We start from the raw sequence: 19,627 nt of genomic DNA, 5'->3' as shown, positions 1-19,627 counted from the left end.
TTTTGCTGGGGAGACATATATCCTGTAGGCCATCTAGACTAAATGGACCAGCCCATCTTCCTCCACCCAACTAGGAGCCATATAGGTCTTTTTTGGTATACCATATGTCCTGTAGGCCTTCCAAAAGACATAGTCCTGCTCATATCTTAATTCCCAACCAGGAGACTTAGAGCTCTACTGGTATGCCCTACTTCCTGAAGGCCCCGAAGCCATGAGGCAGACAACCAGGCCGCAAAGCCATGAGGCAGACAACCAGGCCCCAAAGCCATGAGGCAGACAACTAGGCCCCGATGCCATGAGGCAGACAACCAGGCCCCGATGCCATGAGGCCGTCAACCAGGCCCCGAAGCCATGAGGCCATCAACCAGGCCCCGGAGCCATGAGGCCGTCAACCAGGCCCTGAAGCCATGAGGCCGTCAACCAGGCCATGAAGCCATGAGATCGTCAACCAGGCCCTGAACATATCATATCAAAGATTCAAACGTATCAATTATGCTAAAGGCATTAACAGAATCATACCAACCACATAACACAAATATTCGCTGTATAACCCAAGTTCAATCCTTCATAAGGTGTTCCTTGTATCACAGCACTGGAGGCTGCACGCTCCAGGCTCCTCTGTCCAGAGGACAGGAAACCACACTGAGGGATGAAGTGGGTGTTCCCTTTTTGATTGCTCTGGGGCTTCCTGTCCAATTGTGGGGGCGGATCCTTTGCTCTATGTTGCTGTCGTGTGTGAAGAGAAAAAAAGCACTGGCTTGCCCAAGGTGCTGGCAATATCCTGGAGCCTGTCCATTTGTTCAGCTATTCTCACGTGGTGAGGAACGCTCTTCTGGACTTGCAGCATCAGAATGGTATGTAGCTACACCGCTTAATCTGTGAGATTCCAACTCGCTAGAATTCAGCATTGCATATGCTCGAGCATCTGTACATGCAGTGGAAAGCCATGAACAATTTGGTCCTGCACCAGACCCTCTTAGCAGTCAGCATGTGTTGTTTCCAGGTCAGGCACTGGCAGCACATGCTGCAGTTGTCCTTCCTCCCCCATATATATATATTTTTAAGGGACGCTGATGCTCACGCAATAGCTGGCCCTATAGCTGTTGGGGACCCACAATGAGAAACTCCTATGGGGAAGAGGAAGAGGAGAAAGAGGATGATGAAAATTATGATGACACCAGCCACGACACTAATAGTCTCAGTGGGGGGCGCAGTTCCTCAGGCACTCTGGCCAGAACGTTTATGCTTGTTCGCTTACATAGTGATAGGCATATTGTTGACATCAAGCAGTATAATGACTACTGGATATCCATGCTTGAAGATTCTGGCTAGCAAAGCTAAACGAGGGAATGTTTTCCTCTCGCAGAAAGGGAGGCCAAATTACATTTTTACCAGAAAACACTATGTATGCAGCTTGCCACAGCTTACAGTGAACAGATGTCTTCCGCTAGCGTCTCTGAAAGGGAGGACCCTCTCCGCCCCCCCAAAATCACCACAGCAGCAGCCATTTTAGTCTCCAGAACATAAATAAAATTTCTGTGTGATATCAGGAAGAGGTGAAGCAGCAGTCCCAGAATTTGGAGTAAGTCCCTTCTCCAGAAAATCAGCCAAAGTACATATGTATGGGTCTGCACTAGGTTTCCACAGGCAGGCTTTCACTCCCAGGAAGATTCTATGGAGATTCCACGATGTTACAGGCACATCTCCAATAACAATCCCGATACCGACCAGCAAAGTTTCTTTCCTCCTCTCCTTCAGGAGAAACAGAACATAGTGCAATAGCCAGGGTGTTTAATATTAAGTAAGGTTTATTGTAATTACAAACATCAATAGGTAAAAAGCGTGTGTAGATGCCCAACCCGGGTTTCGCCTTTGCTTCATCTGGGGCGTTACAAACTAATCAGCCAAAGCTGTGTTCTTATACCTCCCAACTCTTATGTCAGATCCTGTTTCCTGAATTCTGATTCACATATAGTCGTATACATTCGATAAACATTCGATTATTTAAAATCGCATTAAAAAATCGTATACATTCGATTATTTAAAATCGCATGATAAAATCAACCCTTTTAAAACATACAATAAAATCGTATGAAGATTATTATTTTTTTATTTTTTTTAATGAAAATTTTCATGAAAATGTTCACACATAAAATCGACAACACATTGCTACATTGTTGAAAAGCACATTAAAGCAAAGTGTCACAACGAGCACAAGTGTCAGCGTGCGCGCTCTGAGTTGGACATGAGCCACACATAATCTAGGTGTCATACTTCATTATATTTTCTACACATTTGATACAATAAACCCAGGTTCAGGCCTACCTAAACTATGGTCAGTCTCTGTTACATATCCTGTTTCTTGAATCCCTTGGATGTCTGGGCAGGTGGACTGGAACAGTGGCCAGAACTGGCACAGCACGCTCTCCTTCTTTTTTCTTTCCTAGCCTCCAGTGTTATCTCGGAGAGGGTTTTCAGTGCCCAAAACATCACATTTGTCAAAATGAACCAAGCTTGGCTTCAGGAGGATTTTCGCCCTCCTCCTGCTGATTCCGTTGAATTGATCTAGCCTTGCTGGTGGTGCAAACAGTTGGGTCACTATTATAGGTATATGTGTATCTGTATATATATATATACCGAACCCTTCTTGGCACTGTTGCTGTCTGTTTGCCTACCATCATGTTCTGTACTACTGCTGCTGCCACCTCCATGAAGCCAATGCTGTGACCTGCCAATCATCACGTTCCGTAAGGCTGCTCCTGCCGCCTCCATCATGCCCCTACCGCCATTATGCCACTGCAGTGACCTGCCAACCATCATCTTCCGTGAGGCTGCTTCTACCTCCATCATGCTACTGCCTTTCTGCCAACATGTACCATATGGCTCTGCTGCAGCCACCGCTACCTCAGTGGCTGCTGCTCCTCGCGGTTACTCCCTTACTGCCACCAGCGCCTCTTCATAACTACGGTGGCACCAGCACCAGCACCAGCTTAGGGCTTTATTAAGACCGGTGTCTTTTTTATTTTTTATCCAATAATACAGAGTGTGTCATGTGCCCCTGGGACAGTTTTTGGAATCTTTGGAATATGAAAAAGCATAACACATGCCGCTGCAGAGTATTTTTAAACACGCTATATGTCAACACCATCAAATGTGCATTTATCCTTAGCTATGTACTGTATACCAGAGTCAATCAGACATCATTTGCTATTAATGATGCATCGGCATCGGTGAAAACACTGATGCTGGCGCATTAACCCCTTCTATGTATTGTAATGCATTGCAGAGGGGATCAGACCACCAAAAGTTGACATCCCACAGTGGGGCAAAAAACAAGGAAAAATAAAGTGTTTTACATAATAATAAAAAAAGTTAAAAATTTAAGCGCTCTTTTCCCATAATACGTTATATAAAATTGCAAAAAAAAAATAAGAAAATAGAAAAGTAGAGATATTAGGTATTGCATGTCCGTATCAACTGGCTCTATAAAAATATCACATGATCCACCCCATCAGGGAAACGCTGTAAAAATAAAAACTGTGCCAAAACCAAAACCATTTTTTGTTACCTTGCTTCTCAAACGGCAATAACAAGCGATCAAAAAGTCTTCCCCCCCCAAATGGCACCAATCAAGACTTCATCTCATCCCGCAAAAAATGATACTCTACCTAAGACAATCGCCAGAAAAATTTAAAAAATATGGCAGAAAATGGCAACAATTTTTTTTATTCTGTTCAAAAATGCTTTTACTGTGTAAAACGTAACAAAAATAAAAATAATAAACACATTAGGTATTGCCGCATCTGTAGCTACCTGCTCTATAAAAATAACACATTATATGCCCACTTAGATGAATGCTGTAAAAAAAAATAATAATAAACTGTCAAAACAGCCATTTTTTGTCATCTTGGCTCACAAAAAGTATAATATCGAGCAATCAAAAAGTCATATGTACTCCAAAATTGTACCAATTAAAATGTCACCTCATCCCACAAAAAGTGAACCCCCACATAAGACAATTCACTTGAAAAATAAAAACCATGGCGCTCATAAACCAATCCACTAAAATCTGTGCTGTAAAAGCCATATGGCGCTCCTTTCTTTCTGCCATGTGCCCCTACAGCAGTTTACCACCACATATCGGTTGTTGCCGTATTCAGGAGAAAATTTGTAATAAATTATGGGGTGCTTTCTCTCTTGTTACCTCTTGTGAAAATGAAAAATTTGGGGCTTAAAGCAACATTTTATTGGAAGAAATGAAACTTTCCATTTTCACAGCCAAGTGTCTCCAAATTCTGTAAAACTATTATAGGGTCAAAGTGCTCAGTCATTACACCCCTTAATATATTCTTTGAGGGGTGTAGTTTCCAAAATGGTTTTTCAGGGTTTCCACTGTAGTGGTACGTCAAGGTTTCTTCAAATACAAAATGGTGCCTTCTGACCACTGCCATGTGCCCCTACAGCAGTTTACCACCACATATTTCAGTAAACTGCAGAATCAGAGTAATGTATATTGAGGTTTATTTTTCTGTTAATCCTTGCTGTTTTGCAAGAAAAAAGGATTAACATAAATCTTTAAAAAATATGACATTTTGAAATGTCACCTCTATTTTCCTTTAATTCTTGTGGAACACCTCAAGGGTTAACAAAGTTTGTAACATCAGTTTTGAATAATTTGAGGGGTGTAGTTTCTAAAAGTTTCCATTATGTAAGTTTGGAAATTTTCTTGAAAATTTTAAAAATTGCTTCTAAAATTCTAAGCCTTCTAACGTCCTAAAAAATGAAATGTCTTTTACAAAATAATGCCAACATAAAGTAGACATATGGAAAATGTAAAGTAATAACTATTTTGTGAGGTATTACTATTATTATTACTTATATTATATTACTATAATTATTTTTTCCAAATTTTCTCGAATTTTGGGATTTTTTAAATAGATATCGCTAACATGAAGTACAAAGTAACACGAGAAAACAATCTCAGAATGGCTTGGATAAGAAACAGCTTTCCAAAGTTATTACCACAAAAAGTGACACATGTTAGATTTGCAAATATCGGTCTGGGCTTTAAGGGAAAAATTGGCTCTGTACTGAAGGGGTTAACTCCTGCTTTTAACGCTGGATTTATAACATCTGTAGTAAGCAGGCACTTGACACAGCAGCTCTGACAGAATGCTTAAAAGGGGTTTTCTGGGATTTCTATGGTTTTTAACGGATATGGTAATGTAGTTGCTTAACTCATGTACATCTTCCCCAAGCTTTTTTTCAGCTTGGACTCTCCTGACCTACTTTCTCCATGGTAACAAATCACTCTGGTTTCTCTTCATCCTGTATGTAGCATTTCCTGTTGCTGCATACAACCAAACCCATGATGTACTTCACCTTTCTCTGCAACAGCTCCAGTACAACCCCTAACAATGCCCAGATCCTCCTCCCCATACATACTGTAGACACTGCACTATCCCTGTTGTTTCTTTGACACGCCCATGGACATAAAATTACAGTAAATAAAAAAAGAGCTGCAGGGACATGATCATGTGACCACAACCCAGAACGGAAGATAGGAGCAATAAAGATTAAAGAAAACATTAAAAACTTAAAGGTATCATCATAAATTATTATTTTAAAAGAGGTTGAGGTAAACCGGAAAACACCTTTTATCTGTATTATACAAGAGAGTAGTGCAATTTGGGAGAATACTGTAAATGATAGTTACACATGCAGTTAGAGTTGCTGATTTTCAAGATTTAAATGTGTCTATTTGACTTTTTTGTGCATATAGGATTTTTATTGCACTTCGTGCACATGAATTCAAGTTAATATATAAACAATAATAATAGAATACAAAAAATACACAGCCAAATAATGGCTGGACCAAGGATCTGAAATGTTTGCTGTTGAAAGTGGCCTATGTAGTATTCTAGGATGTCACAGGATATATTTTTAAGTTTATGGCAATGGTTAGTCAAAACATAATCTAATCCAGAATATTTTCCACTAACCCATATAATAAAGCACCATATGCACAATGGACCCAAACAGGTGTAGGATATTTGATTTCAGTAGCTCTTTATATGCAGTATAAAGAGTTCTGCATGATGTAAGGACCAAACATTAGCAAGTAAACCCCTATGCTGCATTGTGTATGGAACTTTCTGTCACATATTTCTATGTGAGCAAGTTGACATTTATCAAAAAACAACATGAACGCTGTCAGGGGGTGAAACATACAATATATCCCAACACTATTCACACATAATACACCCCAAACAATGTTGCCCACCTCTGGTTGATGCATTTTCAGACCATACCAATTTATTCTTCTGTAAAGATGCCGTTATCATGTTAGATATCTGTTATTTCAGCAAAGTCGGTGATCCTGCAATACTAATCACACTCCCAGCATTGCACTAAAATAAAAGTTTTGCATGAACATCGCTTTTACCAACAGTTGCTCTATTCAAGTCAGACTTTTAAATAGATCAGGGTAGAAAAATCCCAAGTTGTTCCCTTTAGTTATTTTAAAAACATGAAACACTATCTGTAAATGTGACCATAAAGGTATTGTTTTCCATAGCATGTGCTATGCAATATGTGTATCTGAACTTCTGTTTTTGGTGGTACAGTCTACTCTTTCTTACATGAGGCCTAACTAGATAGTAGACCATCTAGGTTGCCACAGATAGAGGTCGACTCTTCTGGTCAAACATAAGGCCATTTTAGATTTAGTATTCACAAATGGGAATTTGGTATATGATATTACTGTAGGGGAAAGCTTGGGATCTAGTGATCACCAGTCAGTGTGGTTTACCATAAGTACAGTGACTGAGTCACACCACACAAAAACAAAAGTTTTAGATTTTAGAAAAACTGACTTTTCTAAAATTAGATTAGTGGTATGTGAGTCCCTATCAGATTGGAACAGTTTCATTGGAGTCCAGGAGAAATGCGAAATTGCAGAAGGCCTCGATGGTAAGGTGTGTCTTTTTGCTGATGACACAAAGATTAGTAACAGGGTTGATGTTCCTGGAGGGATACACCAAATGGAAAAGGATTTAGGAAAACTAGAGGAATGGTCAAAAATCTGGCAACTAGAATCATTCCTGGACAACCCCTTTAAGGGGTTTTTCCAGGCGCCGCAACGGCATGACGTGAAGACGCCGACGTGCCGTGCTCCCGCCCCCTCCCCGCCCCGTGAGCCATGAGCCGTGGTGTGCGAACGCTAGCAGTTAGCAGCGTGTCGCATATGGCCTGAAAGAAGGAAGGGGGAAAAAAAGCCGGTTTGTTGGTCAGCTGGGAGCTGCTGCAGGGGGGAGTGCGAGAGGGCGCCCGTTTCGCTACTGCTGTCACCTGCCATGGATCGCGGAGCCTGGGTGTCTGCGGTGCTCTATACATAATCTTGTTGGACAGGGTCTGAGACGACGGTGGGACCCTTGACGGCGTGCAGCCTGGGAGAGCCTCCTGCTAACTTACCCTCACGAGAAGACTGGTGCAGTCTCCCCACCGCCCCCCCAGAGGTGAGCAGCCTCGGACGAGAGCTCCCTTGATGGTGGCTGGAGAGGGGTGAGAGGAGAGAAAAGAAGGAGAGTGAGAGGAAAATAAGGAATGGAGGTCAAATTACAGGTACTGTTCAACGTCTTGTTTAATCCTGAGCACCCGGGCGCAGCAACCGCCGAAAACGGGAAACAGTGGACATCAGGACAGGTATCTGCTTTAAAAGTTATCAAGCATACACCTGCAAGCTTTTTTCTTTCCCGAAGCCATTTTATAGTGATATTATTGCTTACCTTCAAATCCGGAAAGAAGAAGGAACGGTAAAAGCAATAGGGGACCTATTTATAGGATTGGCCTCCGCTAACCGCTTGATCCTCTTCCCTATGTTCGCTGGCCAGGGGTTTGAAAAGAGTGAAATAAACCCTGCTTCTCCTTTTTTTTTTTTTTTTTCTTCTCCTTTTTTGTGGATGAGGGCGTTCCCTCGCTGGCATATATATATGTATAACTAAATGAACTGCTGATAATATTTGCCTTTGTGGTATGAGTGGACTGTAAGTCGGATATATACGAAACTAGATGATCCATTGATTATATTCTTACCTTGGACGAATGCTCTGTTTTTTACAGGATATATTTGTACCCAGAGGAGCCCTGGACTTTAATGTGTTTTTTTTTTTTTTGTTTTGTTTTTCTCTCTCCTACCTCAGCAGCTATATTTAAGTTTATATGCAATTATATGTAATTATTAAGTCCCTAGACGGTCTGCGGATTGCATCTCTTCTGTGTGGAAGAGCGTAGTGCCCGTCGGACACATATTTGACTAGAGAAATTATAGATAGAGGACGATATTATGTATTCTTTTTCCACTTTAGTAATTTATATTTAAGTGTTTTGTATTGATTTCCTTGCCCTCAGCTTCTGCTGGGGGGGTCGTAGTCATGCCCCCAAAGGGTATAAACCGAAGATCGGCTGGTACCTCTTCGCCGGGGGGAGGAAAGGGTAATAGTACAACAACCAGCATGGAGAAATATCTGAGATCACCCCCCAAAATTAAGAGCTCTTTGCGGGGTCATAAGGAAAGTCAAAAGGATATCGGAGAAGTGGCGGTCGCTGAGGAATATAGGGGGGGCGGAAAGGAGCGTGGGCAGCGGAGAGGGGATGGTGGAAAGAATTAACCTGGTAGATAACAAGCTTGAGGAAATCCTAGGCGCGGTACAAAAAACTAACCATAGCCTGGAGGACCTGTCCCTAAAGATCACCTCAGTACAGGTGGACCTCTCCCTTATAAAGGAGGAAATGAATAAAGTTAGGGAAAAAGTGAAAGAGCTGCAGATATCCTCTGGAACGATGAAAAAGGATCTAGAAGGTGTAAAAAAAAGAGTTGAAGGGATAGACGGTGAGAAAAAAAACCTTCTAGAGAGAATTACTATAATGGAAGATAGGTCTAGGAGATCAAATATTAGAATAGTGGGATTCCCAGAGGGAGTGGAAGGAGAGGATACAACGGGCTTCATCCAACAGTGGCTGCAGGATAGTTTTAAAGATAATGTTCTATCTCAATGGTTCTTAGTGGAAAGAGCCCATAGAATACCAGGGAGACCCCCCGTAAAAGGGGGCCCCCCGAGGGCAATCCTAGCTAAAATACAAAGTGCCAAGGACAGAGATGTAATAATGAGAACCAAAAGAAAGATGCAGACAATTGAGTTTAATGGAAATAATATAGCGATATATCCAGATTTCTCTAGAGCCACTCAGACAAAAAGGCGTGAGTTTAAAGAAGTGAAGAAGAGATTAGCCGATGCACAGATACAATATTCCTTGTTGTATCCTACTAAGCTTCGCATAATATACCGCGACCAGGTCAGGTTTTTCGGCTCTCCAGAGGAGGTAGTGGAGTGGCTGGATGCCAAAGGAATAGGAACATGAAGGCACCAGATTGGTTCAGGGGGGTATGGGGTAGGGGTGGGAGGAGGCGGAGTGTAAGAGGTGGGGGAAATGTTTGATTTCTACCGACCAGAAAGGGGGGTGGGATGGAAAAAGGGGAAGGGGAGGGATTAGGGTGGGAATGGTTGTCTTGGGAGGTCTAGCAGGGTCCAAGGTGAAGATAAAGCAAGTGATAAATCTGAATGAGTAGTATTATGACATGGAATGTACGGGGTCTTGGAGATAGGGTCAAGAGGGTAATGGTTTTTGATAATGTTACCAGACATCTCCCGGCTATAGTAGGACTAATGGAGACACATAGTACAAAAGACAAGATAAATCTGTTAAAAAAGAAATGGGCCCGGTATCAATATCACTCATGTTTTTCCACATACTCATCCGGAGTCAGTGTATACATTCATCACAAAGTAGACTTCCTTCCATTTGACGAGAAAATAGATGATAGGGGTAGATATGTATTTCTTCATTGTCAGTGGAATGGTATTGTATGTATTTTGGCTTTTGTGTATATATCTCCCCCTTTCTCCTTAACGGTTATACATAGACTGGTGGAATATGCAGATTCAAGGAGCAAATGCCCCATAGTAATAATGGGGGATCTTAACAATGTCATGAATGACGAGTTGGATAGATACTCTGTGATTCCAAAGGATAAACAGGTGACGGGGCGACAATCAGTGCTGGGGAAAATATCGCAGGAACTATCACTAATAGATGTATGGAGACACCTTTATGATGATAAGCCAGGGTTCTCCTGTTTTAGTCGGGGAAATAAAATAATGTCTAGAATAGATTTGGCACTGGTTAGTCCAGAATTAGTAAATAAGATCTCTAGCATGAGGTATGAAGCAAATAGTATTTCAGATCACTCCCCTGTTTGCCTGCGGTTTAAAACAAACTTAAAACGAATAAATCGTGAGTTTCGCCTGAATCCACATTGGTTGAATTTAATTAAGGAGGAAGAGGACATCAGGGCGGATATAGAGGAGTTCTGGAAATATAATCTGGGGTCAGCAGGTTTAGGGTATGTTTGGGATGCTTTTAAGGCATTTATACGTGGTATTTTGGTAAGCAAAATTAAGGGCCTGAAGAGGGGATTTGCAGAACAGGAGAGGGTGCTGACAGATAGGATAAAAGAAATAGAATTAGAACTCATGACTAAGAAAATCCCTGAACTGATAGGCCAACTGGATCAGGCTAAAAGTGCATTGAGGAACTATCTGATGGATAAGGCACAACAAAAAGTGTTTTTTAAGGGGGAACGATACTTTAGGGAATCTGGGAAGTCGGGAAGACTGCTGTCCACACTGCTGTCCATCAAAGGGGGGGTAATAGGATAGATGGTGTTGAGTAGAGTTGAGCGAACACCTGGATGTTCGGGTTCGAGAAGTTCGGCCGAACATCCCGGAAATGTTCGGGTTCGGGATCCGAACCCGATCCGAACTTCGTCCCGAACCCGAACCCCATTGACGTCAATGGGGACCCGAACTTTTCGGCACTAAAAAGGCTGTAAAACAGCCCAGGAAAGAGCTAGAGGGCTGCAAAAGGCAGCAACATGTAGGTAAATCCCCTGCAAACAAATGTGGATAGGGAAATGAATTAAAATAAAAATTAAATAAATAAAAATTAACCAAAATCAATTGGAGAGAGGTTCCATAGCAGAGAATCTGGCTTCCCGTCACCCACCACTGGAACAGTCCATTCTCAGATATTTAGGCCCCGGCACCCAGGCAGAGGAGAGAGGTCCCGTAACAGAGAATCTGTCTTCATGTCAGCAGAGAATTAGTCTGCATGTCATAGCAGAGAATGAGGCTTCACGTCAGCCACCACTGCAACAGTCCATTGGCATATATTTAGGCCCAGCACACACACAGGCAGAGGAGAGAGGTCCCGTAACAGACAATCTGGCTTCATGTCAGCAGAGAATCAGTCTGCATGTCATAGCAGAGAATCAGGCTTCACGTCAGCCACCACTGCAACAGTCCATTGGCATATATTTAGGCCCAGCACACACACAGGCAGAGGAGAGAGGTCCCGTAACAGAGAATCTGGCTTCATGTCAGCAGAGAATCAGTCTGCATGTCATAGCAGAGAATGAGGCTTCACGTCACCCACCACTGCAACAGTCCATTGGCATATATTTAGGCCTAGCACACAGGCAGAGCAGAGAGGTCCCGTAACAGACAATCTGGCTTCATGTCAGCAGAGAATCAGTCTGCATGTCATAGCAGAGAATGAGGCTTCACGTCAGCCACCACTGCAACAGTCCATTGGCATATATTTAGGCCTAGCACACAGGCAGAGCAGAGAGGTCCCGTAACAGACAATCTGGCTTCATGTCAGCAGAGAATCAGTCTGCATGTCATAGCAGAGAATCAGGCTTCACGTCAGCCACCACTGCAACAGTCCATTGTCATAAATTTAGGCCCAGCACCCAGGCAGAGGAGAGAGGTCCCGTAACAGACAATCTGGCTTCATGTCAGCAGAGAATTAGTCTGCATGTCATAGCAGAGAATCAGGCTTCATGTCAGCCACCACTGCAACAGTCCATTGGCATATATTTAGGCCCAGCACCCAGGCAGAGGAGGGAGGTCCCGTAACAGAGAATCTGTCTTCATGTCAGCAGAGAATCAGTCTGCATGTCATAGCAGAGAATGAGGCTTCACGTCACCCACCACTGCAACAGTCCATTGGCATATATTTAGGCCTAGCACACAGGCAGAGCAGAGAGGTCCCGTAACAGACAATCTGGCTTCATGTCAGCAGAGAATCAGTCTGCATGTCATAGCAGAGAATCAGGCTTCACGTCAGCCACCACTGCAACAGTCCATTGGCATATATTTAGGCCTAGCACACAGGCAGAGCAGAGAGGTCCCGTAACAGACAATCTGGCTTCATGTCAGCAGAGAATCAGTCTGCATGTCATAGCAGAGAATGAGGCTTCACGTCAGCCACCACTGCAACAGTCCATTGGCATATATTTAGGCCTAGCACACAGGCAGAGCAGAGAGGTCCCGTAACAGAGAATCTGTCTTCATGTCAGCAGAGAATCAGTCTGCATGTCATAGCAGAGAATGAGGCTTCACGTCAGCCACCACTGCAACAGTCCATTGGCATATATTTAGGCCTAGCACACAGGCAGAGGAGAGGTTCATTCAACTTTGGGTAGCCTCGCAATATAATGGTAAAATGAAAATAAAAATAGGATTGAATGAGGAAGTGCCCTGGAGTCCAATAATATATGGTTATGGGGAGGTAGTTAATGTCTAATCTGGACAAGGGACGGACAGGTCCTGTGGGATCCATGCCTGGTTCATTTTTATGAACATCAGCTTGTCCACTGCAGAAAGACGCAGCAGTTGGCACCTGTGTTTCGTCATCATCAGAGACATGCTGAGGTGGTATTCCCATGTCCTCATCATCAGGAAACATAAGTGGTTGTGCGTCAGTGCATTCTATGTCTTTCACCGCTGGGGAAGGGCTAGGTGGATGCCCTTGGGAAACCCTGCCAGCGGAGTCTTCAAACAGCATAAGAGACTGCTGCATAACTTGAGGCTGAGACAGTTTCCCTGGTATGCATGGGGGTGATGTGACAGACTGATGGGGTTGGTTTTCAGGCGCCATCTGTGCGCTTTCTGCAGAAGACTGGGTGGGAGATAATGTGAACGTGCTGGATCCACTGTCGGCCACCCAATTGACTAATGCCTGTACCTGCTCAGGCCTTACCATCCTTAGAACGGCATTGGGCCCCACCATATATCGCTGTAAATTCTGGCGGCTACTGGGACCTGAGGTAGTTGGTACACTAGGACGTGTGGATGTGGCAGAACGGCCACGTCCTCTCCCAGCACCAGAGGGTCCACTAACACCACCACGACCATGTCCACGTCCGCGTCCCTTACTAGATGTTTTTCTCATTGTTATGGTTCACCACAACAACAAATATATTATTTGGCCCAATGTATTGTATTCAAATTCAGCGGGATATAAATTTGAGGCCTAGTATTTAGGCGCTGGGTGACCGGTATGGATTTAGTGACAGAATTAGACTTGGAAATGCACAGAAGCGTGTGTGTGAAGTTATTCTGAATGACCCTATGTGCACCTTCAATATGATCTACCCTTTTAGGGATAGATTTCAAATAGCTCTGATATAGCAGAAACGACTAAATTATGAAATTGCTAAATTGGGAATTGTATTTCAACCCAGAACAAAAAATGTGCTTTGACGGACACTAAATAACTTTCCCAGCCACAACAGGACAGCGGTAACGAGAGATTTAGCGGGATATAAATTTGAGGCCTAGTATTTAGGCGCTGGGTGACAGGTATGGGTTTAGTGACAGAATTAGATTTGGAAATGCACAGTAGCGGGTGTGTGAAGTTATTCTGAATGACCCTATGTGCACCTTGAATATTATATACCCTTTTAGGGATAGATTTCAAATAGCTCTGATATAGCAGAAACCACTAAATTATGAAATTGCTAAATTGGGAATTGTATTTCAACCCAGAACAAGAAATGTGCTTGAACGGACACTAAATAACTCGCCCAGCTACAGCACTAAGGACAGATTTAGCGGGATATAAATTTGAGGCCTAGTATTTAGGCGCTGGGTGACAGGTATGGGTTTAGTGCCAGAATTAGACTTGGAAATACACAGTAGCGGGTGTGTGTGAAGTTATTCTGAATGACCCAATGTGCACCTTGAATATTATATACCCTTTTAGGGATAGATTTCAAATAGCTCTGATATAGCAGAAACCACTAAATTATGAAATTGCTAAATTGGGAATTGTATTTCAACCCAGAACAAGAAATGTGCTTGAACGGACACTAAATAACTCGCCCAGCTACAGCACTAGGGACAGATTTAGCTGGATATAAATTTGAGGCCTAGTATTTAGGCGCTGCGTGACAGGTATGGGTTTAGTGACAGAATTAGACTTGGAAATACACAGTAGCGGGTGTGTGTGAAGTTATTCTGAATGACCCAATGTGCACCTTGAATATTATATACCCTTTTAGGGATAGATTTCAAATAGCTCTGATATAGCAGAAACCACTAAATTATGAAATTGCTAAATTGGGAATTGTATTTCAACCCAGAACAAGAAATGTGCTTGAACGGACACTAAATAACTCGCCCAGCTACAGCACTAGGGACAGATTTAGCTGGATATAAATTTGAGGCCTAGTATTTAGGCGCTGGGTGACCGGTATGGATTTAGTGACAGAATTAGACTGGGATATGGCCAAAAAATAAACAGACTATTGCTGGTTAAATGCACTTGGTGTGACAGCTTCACCCTGATGTAGGCTTTAGCCAAAAAACAACCACACCATTGAGGGTTAAATGCACTTGGTGACAGGCGCAGCTTGCCCCTGATTTAGTATATGGCCAAAAAATGAACAGACTATTGCTGGTTAAATGCACTTGGTGTGACAGCTTCACCCTGATGTAGGCTTTAGCCAAAAAACAACCACACCATTGAGGGTTAAATGCACTTGGTGACAGGCGCAGCTTGCCCCTGATTTTGTATATGGCCAAAAAATGAACAGACTATTGCTGGTTAAATGCACTTGGTGTGACAGCTTCACCCTGATGTAGGCTTTAGCCAAAAAACAACCACACCATTGAGGGTTAAATGCACTTGGTCGCAGCTTGTGCTGGCGCACCACAAGACACAAAATGGCCGCCGATCACCCCAGAAAAATGTGACTGACAAACGGTCTGTGCAGCCTAAAAACAGTGAGCAATTGAGGATCAGCAGCTCAATGATCCACAGCTGCAGATCGATCAGTTAATCAAGTCCTTTGGAGGAGTTAATCTGCCTAATCTCGCCCTACTGTCGCAGCCGCAACCTCTCCCTACGCTAATCAGAGCAGAGTGACGGGCGGCGCTATGTGACTCCAGCTTAAATAGAGGCTGGGTCACATGGTGCTCTGGCCAATCACAGCCATGCCAATAGTAGGCATGGCTGTGATGGCCTCTTGGGGCAAGTAGTATGACGCTTGTTGATTGGCTGCTTTGCAGCCTTTCAAAAAGCGCCAAGAAAGCGTCACAAAAGCGCGAAGAAAGCGACGAACACCGAACCCGAACCCGGACTTTTACGAAAATGTCCGGGTTCGGGTCCGTGTCACGGACACCCCAAAATTCGGTACGAACCCGAACTATACAGTTCGAGTTCGCTCATCCCTAGTGTTGAGAAGAGAGCTGGGGGGATGGCATCCAGCCAGGGAGAGAGAGCTCGAATTTATTGAATATTTTGGGGGCCTCTACTCCTCGGAGGGAGGGGGGGGGGGCCTGAAGAATTTAGAATCTTCCTGGAGGGAGTACCGATTCCCAGACTCTCGGAGGAGGAGAGGGACTGGTTGAACGGCCCCATTGAAGTTGAGGAAATACGGGAGACACTGAAAACTATCCAGGGGAATTCCAGTCTGGGGTTGGATGGCCTCCCTTTTGAGATATACAGAAGATATGGAGATGTCATTCTTCCAGTGCTGGTGCAGGTCTTAAACAAATCAATGGGTAGTGGCGAACTCCCGTCCTCCCTCTCGGAAGCTGTAATAAGTCTGATAGGCAAAAAGGGTAAGGATGAGAAAAAGGTGGATTCGTATCGCCCCATCTCTCTTCTCAACACTGATTTTAAAATATGTGCTAAATTACTTGCAAATCGCCTAAGAAAAGTTATTGAGAAGTTAATACACCCGGACCAAACAGGGTTTGTACCCAAACGCCAGGCTCAGACGAATATTCGACGGACATTATTGAACATGCAGATGGATGGGGAGGGTGCCCATTCCATCCTGTCCCTGGACGCTGAGAAAGCGTTTGACAGGGTGGAGTGGGCATATCTCTGGAAGGTTATGTATGAGTTTAACCTGGGAGAAAAATTTATTAGATGGGTACAGCTCTTATATAACAACTCGAAAGTTAGGGTAAAAATCAATGGAGTAATATCAGAGCCAATACCTCTGCAGAGAGGAACCCGTCAGGGGTGCCCACTCTCCCCATTACTGTTTGCCATATTTGTCGAGCCTTTGGCTTGTAAGGTCCGAGCGGATGAAAAAATAAGGGGGTTTGGGGGAAATGGTGTACTGGATAAGATATGCCTTTACGCTGATGATATTCTGTTTTTTTGTGGACGGAGGGGTACCAATGGTACTGCACCTGATGGAGATAGTAAATCAGTTTGGCCTTATCTCCGGCTTTAGGGTGGACTGGACAAAGTCGGTACTGCTCCCAATTGGCCAGGAAATTGGGCCGGAGGAAATTAATGTTAAAATTTTGAAACCCACTGAGTCGTTTGAATACTTGGGTATAAAAGTTAGTTCGAGGATACAGGAGTATCTAGAACTCAATATTGACCCTCTTTTAAAAAGGGTTAGGGAAAAAAGTTCTTGGCAAAAACTGCTGATTCGACAAGTGGACCGAATAGCGATAATAAAGATGGTTTTGTTACCGCAAATTTTGTATGTTATTTCCTCCTGCCCAGTCTGGATAGGGGACCATTTTTTTAATGCACTAGAAGGAGTGATAAATGATCTTATCTGGGGGAGAAAAAGGGTCAGGCTGAAACAAAAATACCTATGGCTGGATGAGGAAGACGGCGGTCTGTCCGTCCCATGTTTTAGGGGTTATTACTTTGCATCCCAGCTTCAGTGGCTAATGATGGAGGATGACAGACTGCGTCGCTTTTTGGAGGGGGAGCTGGGAGGTCTCCAATATAATATCATCAGCACTTTAGAAGCAGGAATGATAAAAATAAAGGGTAGGCAGTGCCCAATTAGTAATATGATACACTTAGTTTGGGTTAATATAAAAATATTACTAGGAATAAATCACTCACTAAAGTTTTCTCCTATTTGGGGAAACATAAACTTAAAAGAATTTTGGAAGTTTGAAGATTTTTTATTTTGGGATAAAAAGGGTATTAGGTTTGTGTCCCAGATGATGGTGGAAGGAAAGTTGAAGACACCAGAGGAAATGGGATTAAGTATAGATAAAGATTGTCTCACATGGTTTAGATATGTTAGATTAAAACATGCTTTCGATAAAACGGAGAATAGAGAATACTTTATTACGAAACACTCAGATTTTGCTGAATTTTGTTATCAGGGAATAGGGAGTAAAGTTTCAATCTCACAGATTTATAAAAAAATAAAGAAGGGGTTGGGAGGGGTGATTAGATTTAATAGTGAAAAGAAATGGGCACAAGAGGTGGAACCCGCAACTCTGGATTGGAGAAGTATATATAAAAATGTTAAAAGGAGTACCATCTCCAGTGGCTTCCGATTGACGCAGTTTTTTATCCTTCACCGGACCTATATTACCCCCAGGGTCCTGAGTAAGATGTATAAAACAGGAGAGGCAAAATGCTGGAAGTGTGGAGAGGAGAGGAGAGGGCTGATTTTGTGCATTTGATTTGGTTTTGTCCGATTGTACAGGGGTACTGGATTCAAGTTTTCCAGGATCTCGGGAGAGAGACAAGGAAATCTGCACCTATGGAGATCAGTATAGCAGTCCTGGGAGACACTAGAAGAATTGGGGTAGATAGAGAAACTGAAAGGAAATGGGAAAAAGGTCTGATGCTGGCACGTGTTGTGTTGGCTAGAGGATGGGGAGCGGACAGCCCGCCAAGTGTGGTAGAATGGAAAAATCTATGTGAAAGGGTGTTAAGCTATGAGAAAGCTAGGCAGGTGAAACCAGTGGGTAAATAAGGAGCAAAAAGGGGGAAATACAAGTTTCTGAAAAGAGATTATTGAAAGGAAATACCTTGAGGATACTCCCAAGACAACCAAAAGGGTGGTGGGGAGGGAGGAGGTGAGGGCGGGGGTCGGGATGGGAGGGGGGGGGGAAAGCTCTTCCTCTTTCTGGGTTTCGGCAAAGTAAAAAGGATGGGGAAAAACTGATATGACACGCTTCTGTAACTTATGATGATGTATATCTGTACTTTAATTAATGGCTATTCCCTATTTATGTCTTGTTCTAAAGAGAATAAGAAAATGATTCTGGATCTTTGTAAAAGCAAAAAGGACGGGAAAAAATTGTTAGGATACACTTTTGTAATTTATGACGGTGTATATATGTACTTCTGTAATGGCTAATCCCTATCTATGTCTTGTTTTAATGAGAAGAAGAAAATGATAAATAAATACAATTTAAAAAAAAAAAAATCTGGCAACTAAAATTGAATGATTTTCCTAAAATATGACGTAAAGTCATGATTTTATGAAAGACACGGAGGCGAGTATTGCTTAACCCTTTCTTTACTGTCACACAATAGCAGCAAAGAATTCAACAAGAAAATCAACCAATGGGCACACGGCCCTCCCCTTTAGTCCTAGTATAAAGGGAACACCCCTTCCGTCTGACTTCCTCTTTCTTTGACACGACGACTCCATCCACCGAACACACAGGAACAACCGGCACCAGGAAACTCCAACGAAACGATCACCACATCCACGAACGACGAACTAGGAAGGCATGGCGCCAAAACCGGAATCTGACGAATGATACGCACAGCAGTCCAACCGACTCAATGCGGTCCACCTTAAAGAGAGACAAATAAAAGAATAATAGTAAAGACGTCAAAGACGCGTACATCATACCTACGTCCGGAAGCAACCGACATGTCAATATGGCAACAATAAATTAACATTAGTCCAATAAATAACAAAACACAAACAACGTGAACAACACCCCCAACAGAGTACATATAAAAAACACCCCAGGGAGGGAAAAAACCAACGGGCGGGGCAATACTCGCCTCCGTGTCTTTCATAAAATCATGACTTTACGTCATATTTTAGGAAAATCATTCAATTTTATATCAAGACACGGAGGCTCCTATTGCTAGTTTAAAGCCTACCAACAATAGAGGCGAAAGGATGCGGACCTGGACGGAAATAAAATTCCCTAAACGTGGAGACCCGCGACCAATCCGCCAACCTCATGACATCCTCCAAGCGTGCCCCGGACAGAGTCAAGGAGGTTGCAGCCGCCCCCCGAACCGAATGTGCTGTGAAAATGGAGGTGTCAATACCAGAGAGAGACAAGATCCACTTCACCCAACGTGAGAGTGTAACAGCAGCCACCGGGGCAAAGGGTCTCCGGAAGGAAACAAACAATTGAGGAGCCGAAGAGGACCGTAAGGAAAGAGTCCTAGACTCGTATTCCCTCAG

General features: G+C 43.2%; 1 protein-coding gene across 1 annotated transcript in view; it reads left to right on the top strand.

Moving 5' to 3' along the window:
* Positions 1 to 19,627, top strand: part of AKAP6 (A-kinase anchoring protein 6) — a 378,396-nt gene that overhangs the window by 348,146 nt on the left and 10,623 nt on the right. The gene's annotated exons all lie outside the window — the stretch shown is intronic.

The sequence above is a fragment of the Bufo gargarizans genome, chromosome 11 (assembly GCF_014858855.1).
Source record: "Bufo gargarizans isolate SCDJY-AF-19 chromosome 11, ASM1485885v1, whole genome shotgun sequence".
Taxonomy (NCBI): domain Eukaryota; kingdom Metazoa; phylum Chordata; class Amphibia; order Anura; family Bufonidae; genus Bufo; species Bufo gargarizans.
This window is presented reverse-complemented; position numbering and strand designations above follow the sequence as displayed.